This window comes from Hemibagrus wyckioides, linkage group LG10 (genome assembly GCF_019097595.1).
Source record: "Hemibagrus wyckioides isolate EC202008001 linkage group LG10, SWU_Hwy_1.0, whole genome shotgun sequence".
NCBI lineage: Eukaryota > Metazoa > Chordata > Actinopteri > Siluriformes > Bagridae > Hemibagrus > Hemibagrus wyckioides.
In genome coordinates, this window is record NC_080719.1 from 8,759,349 (window position 1) to 8,782,036 (window position 22,688).

General features: G+C 37.7%; 1 long non-coding RNA gene across 1 annotated transcript; it reads right to left on the minus strand.

Moving 5' to 3' along the window:
* Positions 1 to 6,369: 6,369 nt before the first annotated feature.
* Positions 6,370 to 17,873, minus strand: LOC131360070 (uncharacterized). The gene is made up of 4 exons (XR_009205839.1): positions 17,715 to 17,873; positions 17,529 to 17,578; positions 14,259 to 14,323; positions 6,370 to 6,919 (listed from the first exon to the last, which is right to left on the minus strand). It is a non-coding gene; the product is annotated as an uncharacterized LOC131360070 (long non-coding RNA).
* Positions 17,874 to 22,688: the final 4,815 nt, after the last annotated feature.

Sequence of the window (22,688 nt, forward strand, 5' to 3'; positions counted from 1 at the left end):
CAAAACATATATCTTAATGTGAATTTTATTTTATTTTATTTTATTTCAATTTTCAAATTATTTAAATAAAAATAAACGTAATTTATATTATTATGTATCCACATTCCATCTACATAAGAAACAGATTTTTGAATGTCGATTAATCTGTTGTGTTGTCAATTATTACAATTCTAAAATATAATTAAATGCTAGTTTAATACAGCCACTCCAAAACTGAAGAACAGTCAATTTCTAGCTCCACTAAGATTTAAACTTACCCTCATCACACTTTCAAACCTATATTTAAAAAATATAGGCTAAAAAAAACACATCCCACATCCCATGCTGTTTGCCTTTCAGAAAATGACAAATGAAAGCTTTCCTTTTTTGACAGTAGCAGAGGGTAGAAACCCACTGCAGGCAACTGACAGGCAGTTTTATTGAAATCATATTCCACAGTGTTTGTCTAAGCTATTAGTTTCAGCAAAAATGAAACGCACTCATCAGAACTCACCATGGGTTGCACTTATAATTTCATGTAATTATATGCAATGCACAAGCATGTATTAGTTTTGATTGACCAGTCTTTCTGGAATGGTTAGTTTATACTGCTTGGTTGTTAGGACCAAAATGATAAAATAAATGGTCACCATCATTCAAAATCAAATTTATTTCAGTGAAATGGTGAAGCCACTTTTCTCAATGCTGACATGTGCTTGCATGAATCATTTGGACCTTTTGTGATCTTTATAATAATCATACTATTGCCTACTGGTTTAATTAAGAGAGGAAATGTATATGTTTAGACCATCTGAATTCAAATATATATTTGCATTGTGGATGTCACACATCAGAATGCCAATGCCAATCTCTAGCCTTGGCATGCCACCGCAGCACCCTCTGGTGGCAGCAAAGACTATATAGTCAGTGTTAGGGTATGTCTTCCACTGTTTTCTGTCTAATGCATCCTTACAGATGCCCACAAAATCATTATTATCATAAATAATTATTCTTGCAAGTATTCGTAGTTTATCACGTTTGATTTCACATTTACAAACCAAAGAAGGAACGCTCTGTTCGGGTTCCCAGCAGACTGAAAATTACTGATGAGAAAAACCTTTCTTTTCTTCTGATGACCATTCTCAGCAAAGTTCATTGTTTTAGATTATTGAGAGTTCCGAGTAAGGGAAGGTCTGTGTTGCACAGGAGAACAAGGCGCCAGTCAGGAGGCAGGAGCAGAAGGCCAGAGTGCACCTCGGCACCTCAGCAAAGCTTCCTCCAAGCTTTGTACAGTGAAACAAAGCACAAACATTTCCCTTCGCTTCGCCCGCTTTGGCCATTCAGAGCTTCCAATTAACACTGGATGTCCTTAGTGTGATCAAATGTGTGCAATTATCTGCTGAGACTTTGATGGTGCAGGCTCCCATCATTTCAACTGGCTGCACCCTAAAAAACACCTATTGACAGTCCGTGCACAACACAACGAAACAGGACAGTGTTTCATGTCGTCCCTTTTGAGTGCACCACAGCCATAATGAGAGCTTGCACTAAGGCTTGGGTCATTTCACACACATTCCAATACACAATGCTGCCAGGGCACTGCTATTGCCCACTGGAGGTTTGCCACATAGGGTGGCCAGTGCCAGGCAGATCTGCTCAGGTCAAGGTTTCTGTTGAACTGTACATGAACAAATTCAGGTGTTCCCACTAGAAAAAACGCATTGACATGCATGCAGCAACAAGTAAGATCATATTCTCATTTCTATCAAACTAAAATACAAACCAGGGTTACAGGATTGGGGTAGGACGATTACAAAAGTACAGTGTCTTTCAGAAGGCAAAGCAAGCCAGGTTCAGACATCAGCATTTGTGGGCTCTTGACATGATGTGACAGCCTGACTATAACTCACCAAATCCTGCATTTTGGGCCACTTTCCTGCCTTGCCCATTTACAATGGTTCAGTTGAGATTTCTTTATTTCATCACAAACAATAGCCCTTTTCTTTATAGCTCCCTTGGTCTCTTTTTCCCTCACACGCAGACACACACACACACACACACACATATGCACGCCTGCACGGACACACGCACGCACACTCGCTCACTGCCATGCGCATTTTGATGGTAATTAATGACATCAGTGAGAAGCGAGATGAAGAAAAGCGAGGTGCGTTTGTTTGCTGCGCAGACCGTGGGAACCTCGAGGCTCTTGAGGGTGGCGAGTCAGGGGGCTGGAACAATACTCACGCTGTCGCCTTTCACCCAAACACCCCCCTCTACACACACACACACACACTCCCTGAGATTCTCCCATCCTTTCCTCCCTGTCCCAGATACTCTATCTCTATACTTGTACACTTTCTTGTCCTGTGTATTGACTGCCCTCTTTCTGTCTGGTGCTGCAAAACCAAACCAATGTAGTAATTCTACCTGATTCATTAATTTAAGAAAAAAGCCATCATGAGAGTTTAATTGACCTATTGCAGGGGAGCATCACCTTAGTAAATGAAGCAGGCATCATCCCTTTCCCTCTTTCATCTCGGCTCCATCACTGCACAACTGTCTTTCTGGGCTATAGTGTGATTTCATGAGCAGTGGTAGGAGGAGGAATTGAATATGTCAATCAACAGCTGGTCGTTAGGTCAGCTATACTAATAACCTTTCAGTCTAGCTGAAGGTCCACAGGAGGAGAGCAGTACTTCTCCATCCCCCATCCCCTGGGCTGTTTAATAACAGGGTCTGCACTAGTACTGTACAATGTGGCCCCTATGTAATCACCTCTCACACTTCCTTCTACAGCCCCACGCCGATAGCGGTAATTACACCCTTTCAGGGGCTTTGCCACTGAGTCGAACACGAATGTGTATGATAGTTACTATAGATGACATAGACAGATCCTCTCAAAAATGTATTTCACTCCTGGCATTTTTCATGCTATAGGTGTCTTTGAAGAACCTTTTCCAAGAACAGCAGTAATGGTGAAAATAGGGTGAAATTGTATATGATGAGACACATGTCACATACATGGTACATGCATGCCTAACACAGTGCATGTACTATTTGTTTTGTTGTTATTTTTAGAGGATTTCCTATTTTATGTCAGCTTTTTTTTTTTTTTTTTTTTTTTTTTACCAATGGTGAACCATGTTTACCCTTACTCATGCACCAAGACATGCACACAGACCACAGACTAATGAATGGCCTTTTAATTGACCTGCTGTTTTAGCCTTCAAATATATTCTTGTCTAGACTTAGAATAGACTAGAAGATGATCATTATTCATTGATAATTAGATCATATAAATCATTTCAGCTGTACATGTAAGGGTTTACATTTCCAATGCATAGCACAGATACCAGAATACACAGATGGAAAAAGAAAAGGCTTTTTTTTTGTTAGAGCAAATGTTCATAGAATCAAGGGCCTGAAATGCTATTTGAGTCTATTTGGTGTATAGTCAAAATTATGAGGACTGCCATACTTGACTTTGACCTTAATTGTCTGGAATATTTCCTAGTACATGGCAGCCAGACATTTGGAACCCAGACTGGGAAAGAACCCTGACCAGACAGTGCCTACCAGACAGTCAAGATGTGGAACAATGTGACCACTCCACCCATCCCCTCCTGACACAACTTATACTGGAATGTGGTGGCTGCACATTCCCAAATGTGATGTGCATTAATTAGCCGCCCTGACAGAGTTACCCCTCTTTGGTGGTTATAGTGCAGTAAGACCATGGAACCCCTTAGCATCACTCCCAGCGGCCCCAAGGGGCCCCACGAGTTCTTCACAGTGCTGCATGTGGTGGTATGAATATGCATGCAGTGATAAATGGAGGCAGACCAGCTCTTGATTGTGATCCATGGCTAGAGCACAATGGTCCCCAGTCCTCTTGCTTTATAGCTTCGCTCTGTGAGTATGCAATGGCTTCAATGCGTACTCTGATTTAGATGCATGGGAATGGTACAGCCTCTCCCTACCCGAGACATTTTCTATCTACCTGGGTGGGTTTATGTCTCTTTAACGGTCTAGAGGTACTTACTGGTTAAGCACATTTGTATAAAAGGAAATGGAAATGCGTTCACACATTTCTTACAAAGGGAAACGTGTTTGTATCAGCTACCATGGTGAATTCAAAGAGCAACAGACAATTACAGTAGAGTCTAAAAACCATTGTCTAAGAGCCTCAGTTAAAAACACTAATAGAATGTTGGAATTGTTTAAAAGAAATCACACAAAGTTTACAACAACTTGAATTTGTTACTGTACTCAATTGTTATTTTGGTGTATTTATACTTTACTTGAGTGTTATACTTGATACTTTATTTAAACAAAATATTTGTCTTTTTTACAAGTATGCTTTTTATTACTACTGTTTCAATAAAAAAACATCATTTTTATTCTTTGTTATTTTATGTATGTAAAACTCAAAGTTATCCCATCTAGGCAATGAATGCATGAAACACATCAACCAAATGGGCTCTGATTAGCATCTAGTCATTTCGATGTGCTATTCTAATCAAGTTTATCAATGTACACTGCTTGGCCAAAAGTTTGTGAACACCTGACCATCACATCAATACATACTTTTTAAAAATCCCATTCAAGACTTAGTCCCCCCTTTAATCGTATAATATCCTTCACCCTTCTGTGAAGGCTTTTTACTAGATTCTGGGAGTGTGGCTGTGGGGATTTGCCCATTCAGCCATATGAGCATTGATGAGGTTAGACACTGACGACAGGCAAGTCAGCCTGGGGCACAGTTGGCATTCCAGCTCATTCCATAGATGTCTGGTGGAGTTGTAGTCAGGGCTTTCTAAAGGCCCACTCAAGTTCTTCCACTACAAACCTGGTCAACCATGTCTTCATAGACACTGCTTCCTCCTGGAAACATTTTTGGGCCCCTTAGTTCCAGTGAAGGGAAAGTGTAATTCTACAGCATACAAAGACATCCAACACAATTGTACGCTCTCAAATTTGCAGCAACAGTTTGGGGAAGGCCTACGGAAAGGAAGGAAATTGTTGGCAGCAGTAATTTATGGCACAGAGCTTACCTATTTTAATGAACGATTATGTTTTTTCTTGTTTGAACATATTTTAAAAATTATTTTTATTAGTCTTAACAATGTTGTGAGCTATCCGCCATATAACTTGCTGTGTATGAGCTGTTACTACAGGAATAATAATGTAAAAGAACAAACACATTGAGATACAGCCATAACAACTGTCAGAGCCTTGCTGCACAAGAGAATTTGTTAATACATACAGTATTAAAACTTGAGAATTTAGAAAGCACTGTGGTAATTAAATATCAATTTGTAATGGTTTGATACTTGAGCTCATTACTCAAGTATTAAACCATAAGACAAACCTTTGGATCCTACTGTATTAATGTCCATCACTGACAAACGTGGTCAACATGGATAGAAATCCTGTCTTTCCTCTACCTGCACAGGAACGATGCACATATTTCAGACAAAAAAATGGAAGTGAAGAAGTTAGATATGCCCACATTCAGCCCGTCATGTTTAAAGGCATCTCTATTGCCATGCTTATGGAATAACTACAGACATCCCGGTCCCACGCAAAGTACATGACTGATCTGTCTATGACCCGCTGTCAGGAAAAGAGACATCTGGACCGGCGTGACAAAGCAGCCATAAGGCATAGCGTGCACTCCTCCGCTCACTGTCCTGCCTAGCAACCGCCATCAAGTGACACAGAGGCTTCATCCATAGCAACGAGAGCCGAGAGATGGGGAGGCCTCACACCTTAGCAACAAGAGCCCTGCAGCTGAGAAAGGCACTTCTCTGGGTATCTGAAAAGACACCATCCTCCTCCACCACCCACCCCTAAAACAGCCTATTTTTCCCCATGGTGTGAAGTTCATCCGATGGCTCTGAAAAGACAGCCCTCCCCCAACTCAGACACTTGTCAAATGAAGAAAAAAAGGGGCAGATACTTGGTGGATAAGATCATGACTAATCTGTTGTTCTTTACTGCGGAGATCCGACGGAGTCTCTCAAACAAGTTGCTGGCTGAGGTGAATACAGATGACTGCCTACAACCAACACCTTTATGGACTATGAAGAATGAATGGGGAAGTGAGCATTGGAGTGGATGTAAATCCTGTATACAGATTAGAAAAAATGTGAGAGTTTTTGTTCTAGAAGAAAGTTTTTCCATTTCTTTCTAGCATGAAACACAGACGTTTTAATGCAATTAAAATTCTTTGGAGAACTATTTTTCTCCTCCAAGCTTTTATTGTCATAATCACATACAAGAAGTATCTTAAAGAAAAAAAGACCTAAAGTACCTAGGACAGACCTTTTTAAATTTTATTGTATATTTTCAAGGTAAAACTGATAATCAAACATTTCTGATGCATTTTAATATGTGAAGTTTACACATCTTAACCAACGTAGATTTCACCTTGCATGCTGTTTCAAAATACAAACAAAGCAAACAGGTGGTGGAACAGAGGGAGGGGTGCAGTCCACTTTTGCTCCCTTTTGTTTCATGGCCCGCACTTTTCAGCTATACCAAGCCTCTCCTCTCTACTTTTCTCCATTCTGTCAGGTAACCTCCCCTTTTTTTCTGACTATTGAAGAAAGCTAATCTTCGCCTGTCGCTGTCAGATAACTGAGGGGATTGATTAAAAGGGTCTGCCAATCAGTTTATTCCAATCAATTAGGCCCCTTTTGGTCAGAGCCCTGGCTTAGCAGAGGTAGCCATAATCAGTGGTTTCACCTCATCATTAGCTGTAATTCTAGCCCTGATGTGGCTTCAACTCCTTATACTGAGGATCTCTCTTGACTAGGGGTGGGAATGTGGTGCCTTGGGCAGGAAAGACTGCCTTCTCTTTATGTAGAGCAGATGCTTTTCTCTATTGATTCTATCCATCGTCACCTCAAGATCTCTTGGGTTGAGAGAAGACCTGAGGAACAGAAGAACAATCCTGTGAAAGGAGGTGTGAGACCAGCAGTGGATGTGTTAATGAGGAAAAAGGAAGTTAAATTAGCACAGTCTAAAACTAGCACACAGCAAGATTACGTGTTGTATACCGCAAGCGTTTTCATGATGACTTCATACAGGGGATCAGTCATCTGCATTCTGCAGACATCAAATCAAATCTCTTTTGAGTGCTTAAAATGTTCTCTCTGCTCCATCACATGGTTGAACACCTCTCGTTTTTTTTGGTCTTTAACTTGTCAATCAAGTCCTACAACTGACTGAAAAGGCAAATAATCAGCTTTTTGAAATTAGTCGCCATTATGTAGAGTCCTGTTACATCCCTCCCACTCTTTTTTGCAAGACGCAATGCAGGTGGATCCTCTAATTAGATGGATCTTTTAATCCAAACCCCACACGTTCCTTCCAATTGTTCAGCCAGCATCCCTTTCATTATAGGCTCGATGCCTCTACTTTTGTGTCCAAATCAACAAGGCCCATGCTTCCAATGATTCAACTATTTCTAGTGATACGTTACACACGGGCTTACCCTCATCATTGTCCGTAGGGTCATGCTCTAGTGTGCCAGAGCTGTTGACCCTTACAAATGGATTCATGTCACATCAAGATAGGCTTGATTGCGTTTTAACAAGGACCAAAGTTCCTGGCCTGAAAGGAAGATGAATGAACATAAAAAGAAAGTAGATGTGAGGAGAAATTTGAGAAAACCAATACATGAAAGACTGGAAGGAAAGAGTCCCTAATGAGAGAACATACCCAACAGTTTAGCATTTTTATTGACAGTTTAGTACCTACAGTTTTGTACTGGCATACTTCTTTTTGTCTGGAGCATCATACATAAATATGTAAATTAAGACGTTATAATATTTAATCTATATTAATCTGAATATGAAATCTGGATCTGAATCTTAGCCTACAAATTTTTTGATAACTTCTTACATTCCCTTGATTCATTGGCATGTACAGATTTACAGGCTTCACTCTTGCAAAAAACTGTTTTTTTAGGGATTCATTTGATTATTTAAAAACTCTGAAACATTTACCAACAGAAGTCACTGTCATATTGTTTGCAAAAAAAAAAAAACACTGGAAGAAAGTCAATAACAACTAATAAGTGCAAAATAACCAAGGATGCCAATTCTCTGTAAAAAGATCTGTCTGACCAGATGTACCAATCATCCTGCACCAATCAACCCCTCAAAGTGATATAATTATCAGGTCAGGAGGGGAACGGCTGGTGCATAAAAGACACCACCTTTCTCCCACCCCCTACTCAAAGCCCACCATTATACCCCACCAACAACAGGCCAATTTGTCCGCGAGGCCCCTTGTGCCCACACTCCCTGCCGAGTTATTTAGCTCCTCTCCTGCACTTCAATGGCAGGTACTGATTAGAGGGGCTGCAATCTCCCTCCCCTTCTCCAAAAAGAGAGGGAGAGAGGGAAAAAACTAGCCCCCTTCTTCCAGGCAATCTTTAATCTGATTACAGGCTTTCTACAGCTTTTCAGACAAGACCAGCCTTGCGGGACAATGGAAGACCAAGTGGTTTCACACACAGCCTCTGAGCTATGTGATCCAAGTGTGGAAACTCAGGGTGCTCTCCTTCGACTAGTAGTCTCTTTCAGGTTACACTATAGCTGGGTCAGCCCACCTGTCGCACAGGGTCGGGAGGGGGGATTAACGAGGACATCTCTGTTACAGGGTCAGCCCCCGCCTTTCCATGCAAAACCTGAACCTCCCTCCCTCTCTGCATCCCCTGCAGACATGTTTGATTAAGAAGGGGAGATTTGACCCAGACTCCTTCGCTTTTCGCCCACTTGGTTTGATGCTTCATGTTCTTCCTCCAACCCATGGGAAAGGAGCCAAAACAAACAATCCAAATGCTGGCCTGCCCAACGCAATCCCCTGCTGTCCATTTCATTTGTACCTTGTAATCCTTCCAAAAAACCTGCATATCCTCCCTGTCATGTTTTTTACTCTTGCTTGACTTTCTATGTGAGAACCTTACAATTGGAGAATTCCTTAGAGAGCCACTGCAGAATGGTTAAGCTACATTTTAAGGAAAAACGGTTCTTGATAGGTTCTTTGGTGAAGGCAATGGTTGTATATAGAGCTGTGGTAATTCAAAATTTGATTGTTTAAATGATTATTTGCAGTTATTCGCAGGAGATCAAAAAATAAATGAGTTAGCTGAGAGATCTGAATTTTGCAATAACTACAATAACTGCATCAATCTGGCAACCCACAGACAAATCTGTTTGTTTTTTTTGTTTTTTTTGTAATACCTAAGGCTTGTGCCATAGCTTCTTCACTTGTTGATTGTTTTGGTGGTTTCTCCCTTCGTTTTTAGGAGGGGTAAGTTGAGGTATTGTGGTTGACTTGATAGTCTTTAACCTTTTACGTTTTCTCCAGATGAAGTCCTTTGTTGTGTTGGCAGTGTGTTTTGGGCCATTGTTTCGTTGCATGATGATGTTCATCCCGTTTAGTTTGGATGCATTTTTTTGTAAATTAGCAGACAGAATCTGAATTCATTCTGCTGCTATATCATGAGTTACATCATCCCTAAAAATTAGTGATCTCATTCCAAAAGCAGCCATGCAAGCCCAAGCCATGACACTACCACAACCATGCTTGACCACTAGCTTGTTTTGGATCATGAGCAGATTAGTTCTTTCTCTACACTTTGGACCTCTGATTCTTATTGCTGTTAAGTGGTTTGCTCATAGTATGGCCTCTATATTTTGGTTCTTGAAGCCTTCTTCACACAGTGGAATGTGAAACCTTTACCGCTGCCCTGTGGAGGTTATTGCCAATGACATTCAGTTGACTTTTGGTTTATTATAAACTTGTTGGTTTATTGTCTTCCTTGGCCTGCCCTGTTTAATGTCTGTTTGCTTGTACATCAGTGGTTTCCTTCTTTATAAGGACATTGCAAATTGTTGGCCAAACCTTTTTTTCAAATTCAATAGGGCTTGCTTTTCTTATGTAGACACCTCTCTGGTCTTCATGTTGGTTTATACTTTTGTACAACAAATGCAATCTTCACAGGTGAAACCCAGGGCACAAATCAAGAGTAGACATTCAGAGCTTTCAATTGTTTAAACAATCAATATAACAAGGCAAACACTGACAGGAAGAAAAATGTTAAAAAGAATCTACTTCAGAGAAAGATTGGAGAACTGTATAAAAATAACAGACTCATGTAAAGACGTATTGGTGGCTATGCACAGGCTCACACAGTTAGTTTAGTGAGAAGTACACTAAAGGGTTTCTGAGCAAAAATCCAATTGTGCATATAGTTAGAACTCACTAGCTGAAATCTGTAAAAAAATATATTATATAACAAACTCCTTGTGGCTGTGTAGATCTACGGCAAAAACTCATTATACTATCAATGCTCTTTCTCTTTTTTTTATTTTAAATATTTGTAGCTATTAAATGGCGATTAAATTTTCTTGTTTTTTTTTAAAATCCTTCTCACATTATTTTACCTTTTAAAAAGTACAAATCCAAGTATTACTCACAAATGCATGTAATAGCTACTTACAATTTGGCTGTCAGATATTCACAAAACCCTTATGTGTATTTTAAGTCCATTAAAATGTCATGGGGATTGATCAGGAAATAACCCTATTGACCCTGTTTGACCTCTCTACAAGGAGTTGATTTCCATAAGAATAGTGGAATTGAGTCGGACCTGAGGGTGACCAACAGGCTTAACACCAACAGATTTACTTGTGAATTCATTTTAATATTAATATTAACATTGAATATTTGCCAATATTTAATTGTTTTTGTCAGTAATTATTTTAATTTACAACAATACACAAGTCTGTTGTTAGGATCAGTAGAATGTTTATCCTAAAATTGTTGGTTATTTATCTATTTTTAATTACTATTTACTGGATTGTGCTTAACGTTTCATATCCAATGGCAACTTATTTAAAATAAAAGAAAGACATTGAAGAACTATCTGTTTAACAGATCATAGAGGGCATAACATACAGTAACCTGCTAATGCAAACAACAACATTGCTGTGTTCTGATGACATAACGCCTTCGTGGCACTGGAGTAAATTCTCCCAAAAAGGAGGGGTGAAGGGAGGACGACAACACCACCTGCAGAACATACACGCATGAGGGCTGCAGGCTAAAGAGTCTGGTGTTGAGCCATTTGCCCTTCGACCTCCATCATGTTTCTGCACTTAACTAAACAAACAGTTTAGGAGTCTCACAGGGGCTGAACAGCTGGCATAAGGGCAAAACAATAAGGTGACCACTTTAAGGGCATTGTACAAACCCTTTTTGCGACAGAGGGCCAAAAAGGAAAATAACAGGGCCAGACAGCACCTATTCCCCCTAAATTGTAGGCTTTGTCTTGATTACTATAGCCCAATGCATTAGAACCATATTGGTCTCAAGAAGTGAAAAACTTCTCCTGTTTGTAAATTTAGTCTATAAATACTTCTTCAAAAACATCACTGAATGTAAAATACAATGTGGATAGTCTATGAAAGGTAGAAGCAATTCATTTACTCGTTGATTCATCTTCATTAACTACTTTATTCCGGTCAGAGAATAATGTAATGAATTTTCTAAGTTAGAAGGCTGGCTTGTGAAACACAAAAGCAAGCTTTTTTCTTTTCTTTCTTCTAAAAAAAATATTTTTAATAAATCAGGAAAATCGACTGTATAATCTTCTGTAACAGATCTCTGCAAATGAAATTATATTAAAACAGAAATCTATTGTTTGCAGATAACCACAGATAAAACAGATACAATGTGGACCGTGGCACTTAAAAAAAAAAAAAGACAGACTCGTCTTTACAAGGTTAATATATAGTTTAAGACATGATTACAAAATGGCAAGTTTCTGCATGTTACTGAGCCATTGGGCATTCCATTTACTTCATTTGAGAATGGTCTAAAATGACTTGTTACATGTTTTAGATTAGAACATGAAGCAGATTGATCCACTATGACAATGAGAAACATAAAAAATACAGAAAAATGTTTTTGATTGTGTATGTTCATAACAACAAATTAATATTTAAATCATATTGTTCATTTATTATTGTTAAAAAAAAAACCCAGATCTCATCAGTGCTAACCCTGCCTTTGTCCTCAATGGCAATGCCAAATATTAGCCTAGGTCACAGTTTCTCAAAATGTAGGCCATTCAGTATTTAAGTTATAGAATAATATCATACTCATTTGTCTATAAAAGAGAATTAGGGAACTTAGCCAAGTAACTGTACTTAATGTGCAGTTCATGTTCTGCTTCCCCAGCATAGGAAGACACAGTGACTGCCCTGCTGCCTTCACATGCCAAAAGAGAATGAGAAATGACAACTATGCCATAGTGGATATCTTCTGGTTACTCTTCTATGGAGTTCAAAATTGCACATTTTCTAAAAAGCAGAGACAGCAATATTACGTAATTGCTTTATACAGTAGCTTTCAATAGAGAAACTCCTTTTCACCATCATCATTTGTACCTTTACTTTGGATCTTTTACTTAGGAAGGTGCATATGGTGTAGCCTTAATTAGCTTTTAGACTAGTGTTCCAAGACATTTAGTGCAAACTAAATATGATATTTATTTTATTTATTTTATAATACAAAATATGTACACTTGATGGTACCACTCCAGCAACAAAGAAATGGTACTGGTAAACTTATTTCTGAGAGACTTATTTCTTAAAGTTTTTTTTTTTTTTTAATAAAAATGTCCTTATTTTTATGTAATTGTCAAAGTCAAAGATCACCCTTTTTCAAAATATAGTACAGTAATTTCATTTTTAGGCAAAAAACCATGTATATGTTTGTGCAGGTCAATATTAAAGTTCAACATAAATTATTTTTCCATACTGTTTGTTTGTTTGTTACATGCTGAATACATTTCTGTAATAAGAAATAATGGGTGAAGCAGTATGTAATCTTCAAATATTAAACTTGTAATAATGAGCTTTTATATTGTCCTGTGTTAATATGGAATGCATGATTGTTTGACTGAAATTGGAATATACTGTGTATTTTCTTATTACTATTTAACACGAAATATCTAATAATAACTGCTGAATGGCCATTTTATTGGGGGGGGGGCAGGAAAGGGTGGGCTCTGACTTTTGCACAAGATGAAGATGAAGTGCAATCATAATTGATATATGGTGGTTATATACCGCCACCGAGTGGTGGTTCAAGGTAAAGCGACTTATCACGTGCGTCAGTGAAGGAAATGGCCACTTAGTTTTATACATCAGATCAGAGTGTAAAGAAGTATCATGTGACTGCGAATAATTTCACCGGGACACGTTTGGCAGCCATCTGTCTGTGATACTGCTGTATTGGTCGGGTTCTCTCCTCATCCTCAGGCACACAAACACACAAACGTGAATAAAGCTGAACCTAACATAACGCATCCTAACAATTGTAATGTAATTTCAACTATAATATTTTTTATATTCAGTATTCACATAGATAGATAGATAGATAGATAGATAGATAGATAGATAGATAGATAGATAGATAGATAGATAGTCCAGACTGAATAACCGATTGGAATGTTCTGACCTAAAATCCCAGGACCATAAACATAAGTCACTCTGGATAAGGGTGTCTGCCAAATGCCATACACATACATGTCACAGCACATTTGAGCGTTGTTGCTGACCTTGTACATCTTTTCATGGCCACAATTTATCTATCTTTTATGGCTACTTCCAGAATGATAATGTATTATTTAACATGCAAAATTCATGACATGGCAATGATCTCAGTGTTCTTCAGAAGCCTTCCCAGTCACCAGATCTGAATCTAACAGAACACCTTTTATGATATGGTAGAACAGGTGATTTGCAAATGAAACTGCACCTGAAAATTTTGCAGGAATTGCATGATGCAACATGGACCAGAATCTCAACGGAATGTTTCCAACATCTTGTGGAATCCGTGTCATGATGAAAATGCTATTTTAAGAACACAGAGAGGCCCTACCTAGTATTATTATTTTGTACCTAATAAAGTGCTCACTGAGTGTATATCTGAGGTGTGTTTAGCTGAAATTGTGCTCAACTGCGCTACCTGGTGGTGAAATATTTGATTTTTTACATTTATTTTAGCATTCAAATTTCACTCAATCCCAGTGTAAATAATCAATTGTATCATAAGCATTTGTTTTTCTTTGGTCATTATCAGAATAATACCAAGAATATTACATAGAATACATAGAAAAAGGCTTTATAAAATGCTACTGGCAATAGAAAGTTACAAGAAGTTGCACACAATGCTTCTCCTTCGATTACCATGATAAGAGCCACACAGGCTCGCCATCTGATTGGCTCCTTGGGTTCTTTCCAAGTTCTTCAATCTGGTAAAAGATAACTGTGTTAATAAAGCTGACAACTCAGTAATACATCTTTTATGTTTATGATGATACAAGCATCAATCATGAAGCAATGCAAATCACATTTTATTCATTGTCACTAATGGGCACTAAAAATATAATCTGGTATAAACTGATCAACAAGTATGCACACTGATCATATCCACAGAAATCTGTAATGATGCCTATAAATCCTTTCAAGAACACCTGGCATGGCGTGTCAATTGTGAACTCCATGAGTGCCCTGGGTATTTCAATATTTCTTAAAGAATGGCTATGTAAACAGAAATGCTGTTTAATCCTAAAAATTGCATTATGCAAGGGCTTTAGATGCACTCACAGTTGACACAATTTAGCCTAAGGTAGAGAGGACTCCAAGGACATAGGTCATGATCATGAACTCAGCTGATGTGCCCATGGCCACACCTCTAGCCAGAGTGGCATTCTGAATCTGAGCCTTGGCAGCCAATAAAAAGTGTGCTACATACACACATAGTCATTCAATTTGATAATAGTCAACTCCATATACACGAAATGGACAAAGTATGTGGAAACAAGGACATCACAATCAGGTTAAAAATCCCTTTTTTGACACTAACATCTGAAAACCATGTATTTATAGACTTTGCTTTGTACACAGGCGGATTGTCATGATGGAATAATTTTGGCCTATGCTTGTTAGTTTCAGTGAAGAAAGCTCTGCAACATACAAATGCATTCTATACAATTGTGTGATTCCAGTTTGTGGCAATAGTTTGGGGAAGAACCATATATGGGTGTAATGATCAGATGTCCACATATTTCTGACCATATAGTAAATTATAGGCAGTATTTTACCAAAAGACAATTTATTTCCAAAATATACAATTATGAAATATAATAATGTGTTTTGTTGATAACAGGTCTATCAGGACCCAGAAATCAGATCATGCTAGGCCACTACCATACTGGTCTTCCCTTCCTACAGTGTATAATGATTGGTTGTCTATGAATGTAAGATAAAATAAACATTAATTCTCCTACACATAACATCAATTTAAGCAAAATGCTTGTTTTGGTGTCCATGTGGAAATATTTTATCTCCTTGCTTTAAAAGCTTTGTGTGTAACTTACACCAGCTTGTGCACAGCTTGCATAGGCATTAGCTAATTCAATTATGTAGCTATGTCAACTTTCTATATTAGCCAATAAGACCAAAAAAATTGAAAGAAAAGCTGTCCAATTTATGAGTAATATAAAGGTACACAGTCACAGTGTATTATGGACTCATGATGCAACTTCTTCCAATTTTTGGTCTTAGCTTACAAAGATTGGAATGGTAATTATCTGTCTGGTACAGTCACAATCATAGGTTGGAAAATTACCATGTCTAACCTGCTCCACTTGGTAGAAAGGCGGGAAATAGTAAAGGTGTTTAGGACACCTTGTGACAGCCAAACAGGTGTTTATGACAGTTCTGTGTTCCTCTTCTCCATGGTCAGCAGTGTTGAATTGAAACTGGGCCAAAATATCCTCTAATATCCCAATTACCTAATGAAGGTGTTTTATTTATTTATTTTTTAAATTAATTTTATTGCATAATCATGTTTAAAGTTACATTCCCTAACTCTCTTCTAATTATCTTGGAACTGCAAAATTTAAACTAATATTTAGGTAGCTATATGGGTTTTCTTAACACAACAACCATAGCAAAGACACCAGATTGGCAGGTGAAGGCTTAAAAGCATTTGCTTTGATACGAATTTGATCAATAAAGCACCTATGATATTGACAGGCCATAATATGCTCCAAACGGCAATGGAGCCATCAACATCTCTGGTCTGTACGATCAGATAATCATGATTACTTTTAATCCCAGAATGGAGATGATAAAACATGACCATGATTTGTACATACTATGTTACATTCAGTGTCATTTACATGTAGAAGACTGAGGATGTTGCACTTTTCCACTGCATATAAGATGATTCCAATCAGATTTAACATCTTGAGCTGTACAGAACTAACTTTTTATCAAACAAGCTCAATATGTATTTAGGCACCCAGCCACACAGAAGTCAGCATTGAGGAAACTGAAAATAAAAAGACAACACTGACTAAACCCAAGGGATTAAACCATGCTGTAACTTGACATTGTTTTTTTTTTTTACTAGAACCAGTTTATCTAGATCACCTTGGCCAGCTGTGACTGGAAATGAAAATAAACCATGGAGTATTAATGAGAACAGACTTGCACAGCACACTGTAACCTAAAGACAACGATAAGGAAACTGAAGCCCACTCTGCCAAAGCTATAGCGCTTCAAAAATCTAAAAGCCTAAATTATTATTAGGAACAAAAACAAAACAAAGAAGCACAATTTACTTACAGTTGATCTGCTTTTCCAAAGTGAAACAAAACCCTATCCAATCCAACCTAACTCATGTAGCTAGCTGGTACACATAATTTCAAATAAACTTGCTGATGCTAAGTGCACATATACATGTATTGTTTTCTTGTCCTCTATTTAAACCAGGTAAACAAACAAAGCTAAGTGATATCCCTGAATAACAATAAAGGCTAATTCATACCCAGACATGCCAGTAAAAGATCTTATTCGATTCCATTTTATTTGAAATATGTGAGAGAACTCCAAAGAAATCCACTGAAATCATAAAAACTCAATTTTAACACACTGTGCGCTTTATTTATCTAATGAGCTCATCTCAAGGCATCATGAATTGCACTTAAGGTATGAAAAAGCGAGGCAGACCATATTGTAGAGCGACCCAATCATGCAAGAAGTGAGGAAAAGAATGTTCATATATTAATGGGAGAGAGGGCTTTATTCTCAAGACAGATATTCACATAACTGTCAGGGTAATGAGGTATCAGAGGTGGATGCAAGTGAAGATAAACATTTAATTAGCTCAATACACAAATCCAAACTTTAGAAACACGAACAAAATCTTGGCAACTAGAACCCACACACAAACATGAGCGAGCAAGACAAAGAGTGTTATCAAAGAGAGAACTCAAATACTAACACTCATTTGACATTAATGTGACTCATGTGCTTGTGAGCTCTTGAGGTGCAGGGGCTAATGGGGAATGTAGTCTAGCATCAACATGATATTGACAAAAGAAAAGTGAAAAGATAAGTACTCCTTTTCAACAGTGAAAATTCATGAAAAATGTTCAGTAAACCTACTTCCATTGTTGTATGGTGTTGCCATATGGCAGCATATCCCACAATATGCCCTAAAATAAACATAAATAAATAAAAAAATACCTACTGAAAATTATTTAAAATGATAAAACACAATGTCATTTCTTAAATGGGAGTTTTTCAATATGTGCCTTAGAAGGTTAATAAGTAAAAATGAAACTTAGTTACCTGTTCATCATGTTCGCGTGTGAAGAACCAGAATTAAAAAATACAATTAAACCACATAAGGGAAATACTGTAGGCAACTGATCCGCAATGGTTCAGTGCCTTAGGCTCAGTTTGTGACGCAGGTTTACAGAAACTGCCAATGTTCAAAAGAAACATTGCTCTTGTCCCAAAACCAATGATAAATGGCTTTGTTATTTGACTGACAGTCTCATTTCAAATCTCATTTCTCTACTAATTGCTTGGAGCCAGCATTTAAGTCAAGCCCAGATGTCACCCACAGAAGTTATTTTACCTGAGTGCACATACTAATTTATCAAATAACCTAGACATGTTTACCTGTATATGGGTGGTATCACTTTCAGGATTGGAATTTAACAAATACTCTAGTGGGTTTTGACTGCATAATTGGAATAGCTGCTTCACACCTTTTGGGGTTATACAGCAACTTTGCATCAGTCTTGAACAACACATCCTGTACAGCATATCCAGCATTTAAAAAAAAAAATTCATGCCCAAAATGAATTCATGTTGTTCAGAAGGCAAAACACGTTAACCAAACATTAACAACAATCCCAGTACACCTGCCCAGATGTTACCAGTCATTATCACACACTCTTGTTGAATGCCTTGAAGAAAATTGCATAAAAGTTAAAATCTAAAAACTATATATAATTTTAGTTTTACTTTTTTTAAATACAATTTTGACACACCATTTATTTAGATATATTTACCAGCTTTAGCTTCTTCAGCCTAAATCAGCAGTTCTAATTTGGACTGCAGTATAAGCCCCCAAATGGGCTTTTGTATTTAAAATGTTTTTTAATAATGAGTACAATTTCAGTTTCAGGCATGCAGGACAAATGTGTATTTTGCAACATGTTCTTCAAGAAAAAAATAAACTGCACCAGAAGAGTTGTCCAAGAATAATGTAGGTCTTGAAACAAAATCCGACAAAACTCATCAACTATATTCCCAGGGCAAATCTGAGTTAATTGTGCCTCTCTGACAGACATCTTAAAAAATAGGGCAGCCAAACGTTGTTCTTGACCGCTTTTCAAGTGCACGTCTTTGTTCTTTAACCCAGATGGATACCATACTATTTTATTGTTATATATATTAACCAGGAAGTCTGAACATAACAAGAAAAGGTCTCGACAATTTGAATATGCTTTGTTAGAACACTACATTGACCACAATGGGCAACAATTCTATAGAAATACATTTGAGCAAAAGTCAGGACATTGTCTATCATTTACATGAAGAGCCAAATGACAAAAACGGTTCAGATTTTATGTTGGAGCTCAAGCTTAGATTTTAATTATTTAGATTTAATTATCTTAAACAAAGCTCTGAATTTACGTATATAAAGGTATGTGCAACAAATACCGATGTCATACCGCTATCTTTCTCTGCAACCTTCTTGCTTAATCTTTTAAGGTTGACATTGATTTCAAATGACAATGAGCCTTGTTGCTGATCTGGTTTCGTAGAGCCACAGTTACATATGTAACTAGCAGAAATGCTACATATGTTAAAATGTTATCCTTGTAGAATCTGGAGTGTGTGTTCATTGTACATATGGTGTATTTACAATATATTGGGTTGATATCGTAACAGATTTAACAACAATCCCATAAAGTCTCTGAGGCCCTCTAGTGGCTGGCTGCAATAAATTTCATGTTGTTGGGAGTGTATTTGAGTGGGAGTGTATTTGAAAGGATCCAAACTTACAAACTCCTCAAATTCTCAGGACTAGAGTTGTGTTGATTTAACTGAAGTTGACTTTGACTTTATCTCCCCCAATTTTCTTCTATATGATAAATGAATTTTCATTTTCTGTGATGAGAAGGTGGAGTGGTTGACAGTGATTGACAATTTTGGACATAGCAGGTGAGCTTTGAGTACACACTCGTGCATTCCAACACACACCTTCAGCTTATGACATGTTGCTCATTTTGATGTTTTTTGCTCATTTTGATGTTTAAGCTAGCTTGTTGTACTGCTGTTATAGTTAGCAAAACAATGTGAGTGAATGAAATGTTGGCATAAACCAAGGCAGCTAAACTTCAGTGGAAATTTAATATCGACTAATATCACCTTAGCTAACACCCAGAGTAGCTTGGTATGGTACGTCATTTGCTCCTCTGTCTGAACAATAATAGAAATCAAATCCTTAACTCACTGCAGGTGTCAGAGCTAGATGAAAATTATTGAAGGCACTGAATTGTTTTCTTTCAAAAAATAATTTTTTTGAGCTAAATGTTGACTGTGTCTGTTCAACAATATATTTTCAGATGCTACTTTACATCGGCTACTTTGATTAAACTTTGATTAAACTGATTGATGATATCAAATGTTAGCTCACTCAGTCATGACTCATAGCTCTAAAATCTTGCCCTGAAAATAATAAAATCAACACCCTTACAAAAATTATATAACAATAATTTGTCGTGGTACATATTAATTAATAACGATGACACTTGGGTTGGCTGATGCACTATCAAAGTTGCACTTCAGGTTATATCCAGCGTGCACAGTCTTGACACGAATAAATACTGACCATCACTAATATAAGTGGCAATCCCAGTGTCTGACTGGCTGGTAGCAGCAGCACAGACCTCATGGAGCAACACACCTCTCATTAATGTCCATGATGAGACAAAGCTCCCTGCAGAGTCATGGCATGTCACTGTAGGGGCCAGGTAACTAGGCCATTGTAATTACTTCCATGACACATGAACAGTTGGTCTGAGAATAAGAAGTCCACTATTAGGCCTATACAGTACTGTGGCACAGTATAATGGTGGTTTTCTTTGTGTCAGCTAACATGTAGGGAATCAACTCCATGCAGACTCTCCACTGGTGTCCCACAAGGTTCAGAGATGGACTCTTTCAGAGATGAACTCTTTACTAATTCTGAATGAGGTCATATTCTCGTATATACCAATTGCTATGCCTAATGGCACTCAATTCATTACTAACCTGACTCGGTCACATTGTTTTTTCTTTAAAACGCCATGCAGCTCAGGCCCTTGTTCAGGCATGCCACCTGCATGCCATCCAACTAATCCAGAATGTAGCTGCATAACTGGTTTTCATCCACCCAAAATTTACCCACATTACCCCACTGGTGGGTTCCCTTCACAGCCTTCTTCAGGTGTCATGGCAGCTGGCTGCGAATTGACAGCACTGACATTTGCCTATAAAGCCACACATGGACCAGCCCACAACAACCTGACATGACTTATCACATCTCACCCCACACCATGCCTCACACCATATAGAATCCCTCAACTGGACTCGTTATCTGTCAAGGTAAACGTAAGACATGAATCAAGAACCTGTCTTAACACTCAGATGGATAATTTTTTTCTAACTGTCCAAACAGCTCAATCACTGGCTGCCATCCAACAAAGTTTCAAGACCTACCACTATATCAAGCACTTGAATTAGCACAATTGAATTTATTTTAGATATCTTTGGAACTCATGTTTATTTTTCATGCTGTACTAACCTCTAACACCCCCCTAACAGGCTTTTGCTCAATGGTATTCTTGTCCATGACCTATTGAACTTGCATGAGGGGATGGTATTTAAAGAATGTAAGATCTTCTGAATAAGAATGTCAGCTAAATGCCGTAAACTGAAATGTACTGGGGGGCTTGTACAAGATGGAATGTTCTGTAGGTTCTACTACATTCAATGCAATAAATGGATAGATTTACAAAATTGTGTATTATGACCATCAGTAGAAAGCCCAGGTTTAAAGTCGCCTCAAAGTCATGACCAAATGCAAGTCTTCCACTCTTGGGATAGCAGACCTGCTCAGGGAGGAAGCCACCACTCATGAAAGTATCAGTGTAAGCCATCACTCTCAAGGTCATTTTACCTTTGTTAAATATCTCAGTACGTTTGTGTGTGTTCACACACAAGATGGTATTCTGATGATTTTCAATGACCCTGACAGTTTGGATAAGTGAAATAGAACCCAACAGCTAGGGTAAGACTGATTTAATTTACCTCACTGAAGCAGAACTTGAAAAGTGCAGCTGTACTATGAGCAAAAAGCCTTCCATCCCTGTTCAGTAAAACAAGTAAATTGTAAAAAAAAAAGAAAAAAAAAGTACAATTGTTATACACATTAACCAGACCATTTTTACCAAAAGCTTACTGCTCTGTCAGTGTTTTGGCTAGACCATGTTAGAAGACAACATAGAATTACATCAGAGAAAAAAATCAGGAAGCTGTTTAGATGAAGTGTGACTTGGAATTTGGAAACTGTCAAGCAGAAGCTTCCCTGAGATTATGCTGGTGATCAAGTTATCAAAACAAGGTTATATAAAACTGAAAGGCAGGTACATTACACACCCTACACAGTCATAAATGAACATTGACCAAGAATGAATCACGCGCACAGGAGAGAAAAGATATCATCTATAAGCTATGTATGATTTGTAGAATAGTTTGAGAGTAAATGTCTTGATCCTAGGAGATTTGTTTAATTACTTTATAACTTTTCATGTTAAATGAAGCATGTTAGCAAAGACGTTTTATTGTGAAAAAAAAAAGTTTTATTGTGTGACTGACTTTAATGAAGGACTGCCAAATTCTCTGTAAATCATAAATTGCCACATTTTATATATATATACATATCTTCCACAACAATATACTGTAATGTTCCTTGCTAAATATCATGCAACAGTTATTTCTTTATAGGTAAACATTTTCAGCTCCAGAATTTTTTTCCAAGTCTAATCCCTGTTCCAAGTACTGAGTATTGGATTGGTGCCATCTTTAATTATAAGTAGCATAAATCAAACCAAATAATAGACGGTTTCACATAATGTAAGTTAGGTTGATAGAAACTCCATGAACTCACTATTAACCCTTTTAGTGCAGCCCTTAAGTGAAAAGTTATACGACTTGTATATTTCAAGAAATAGTATTTCTTTTCAAGAAATCGAGAAATACTAG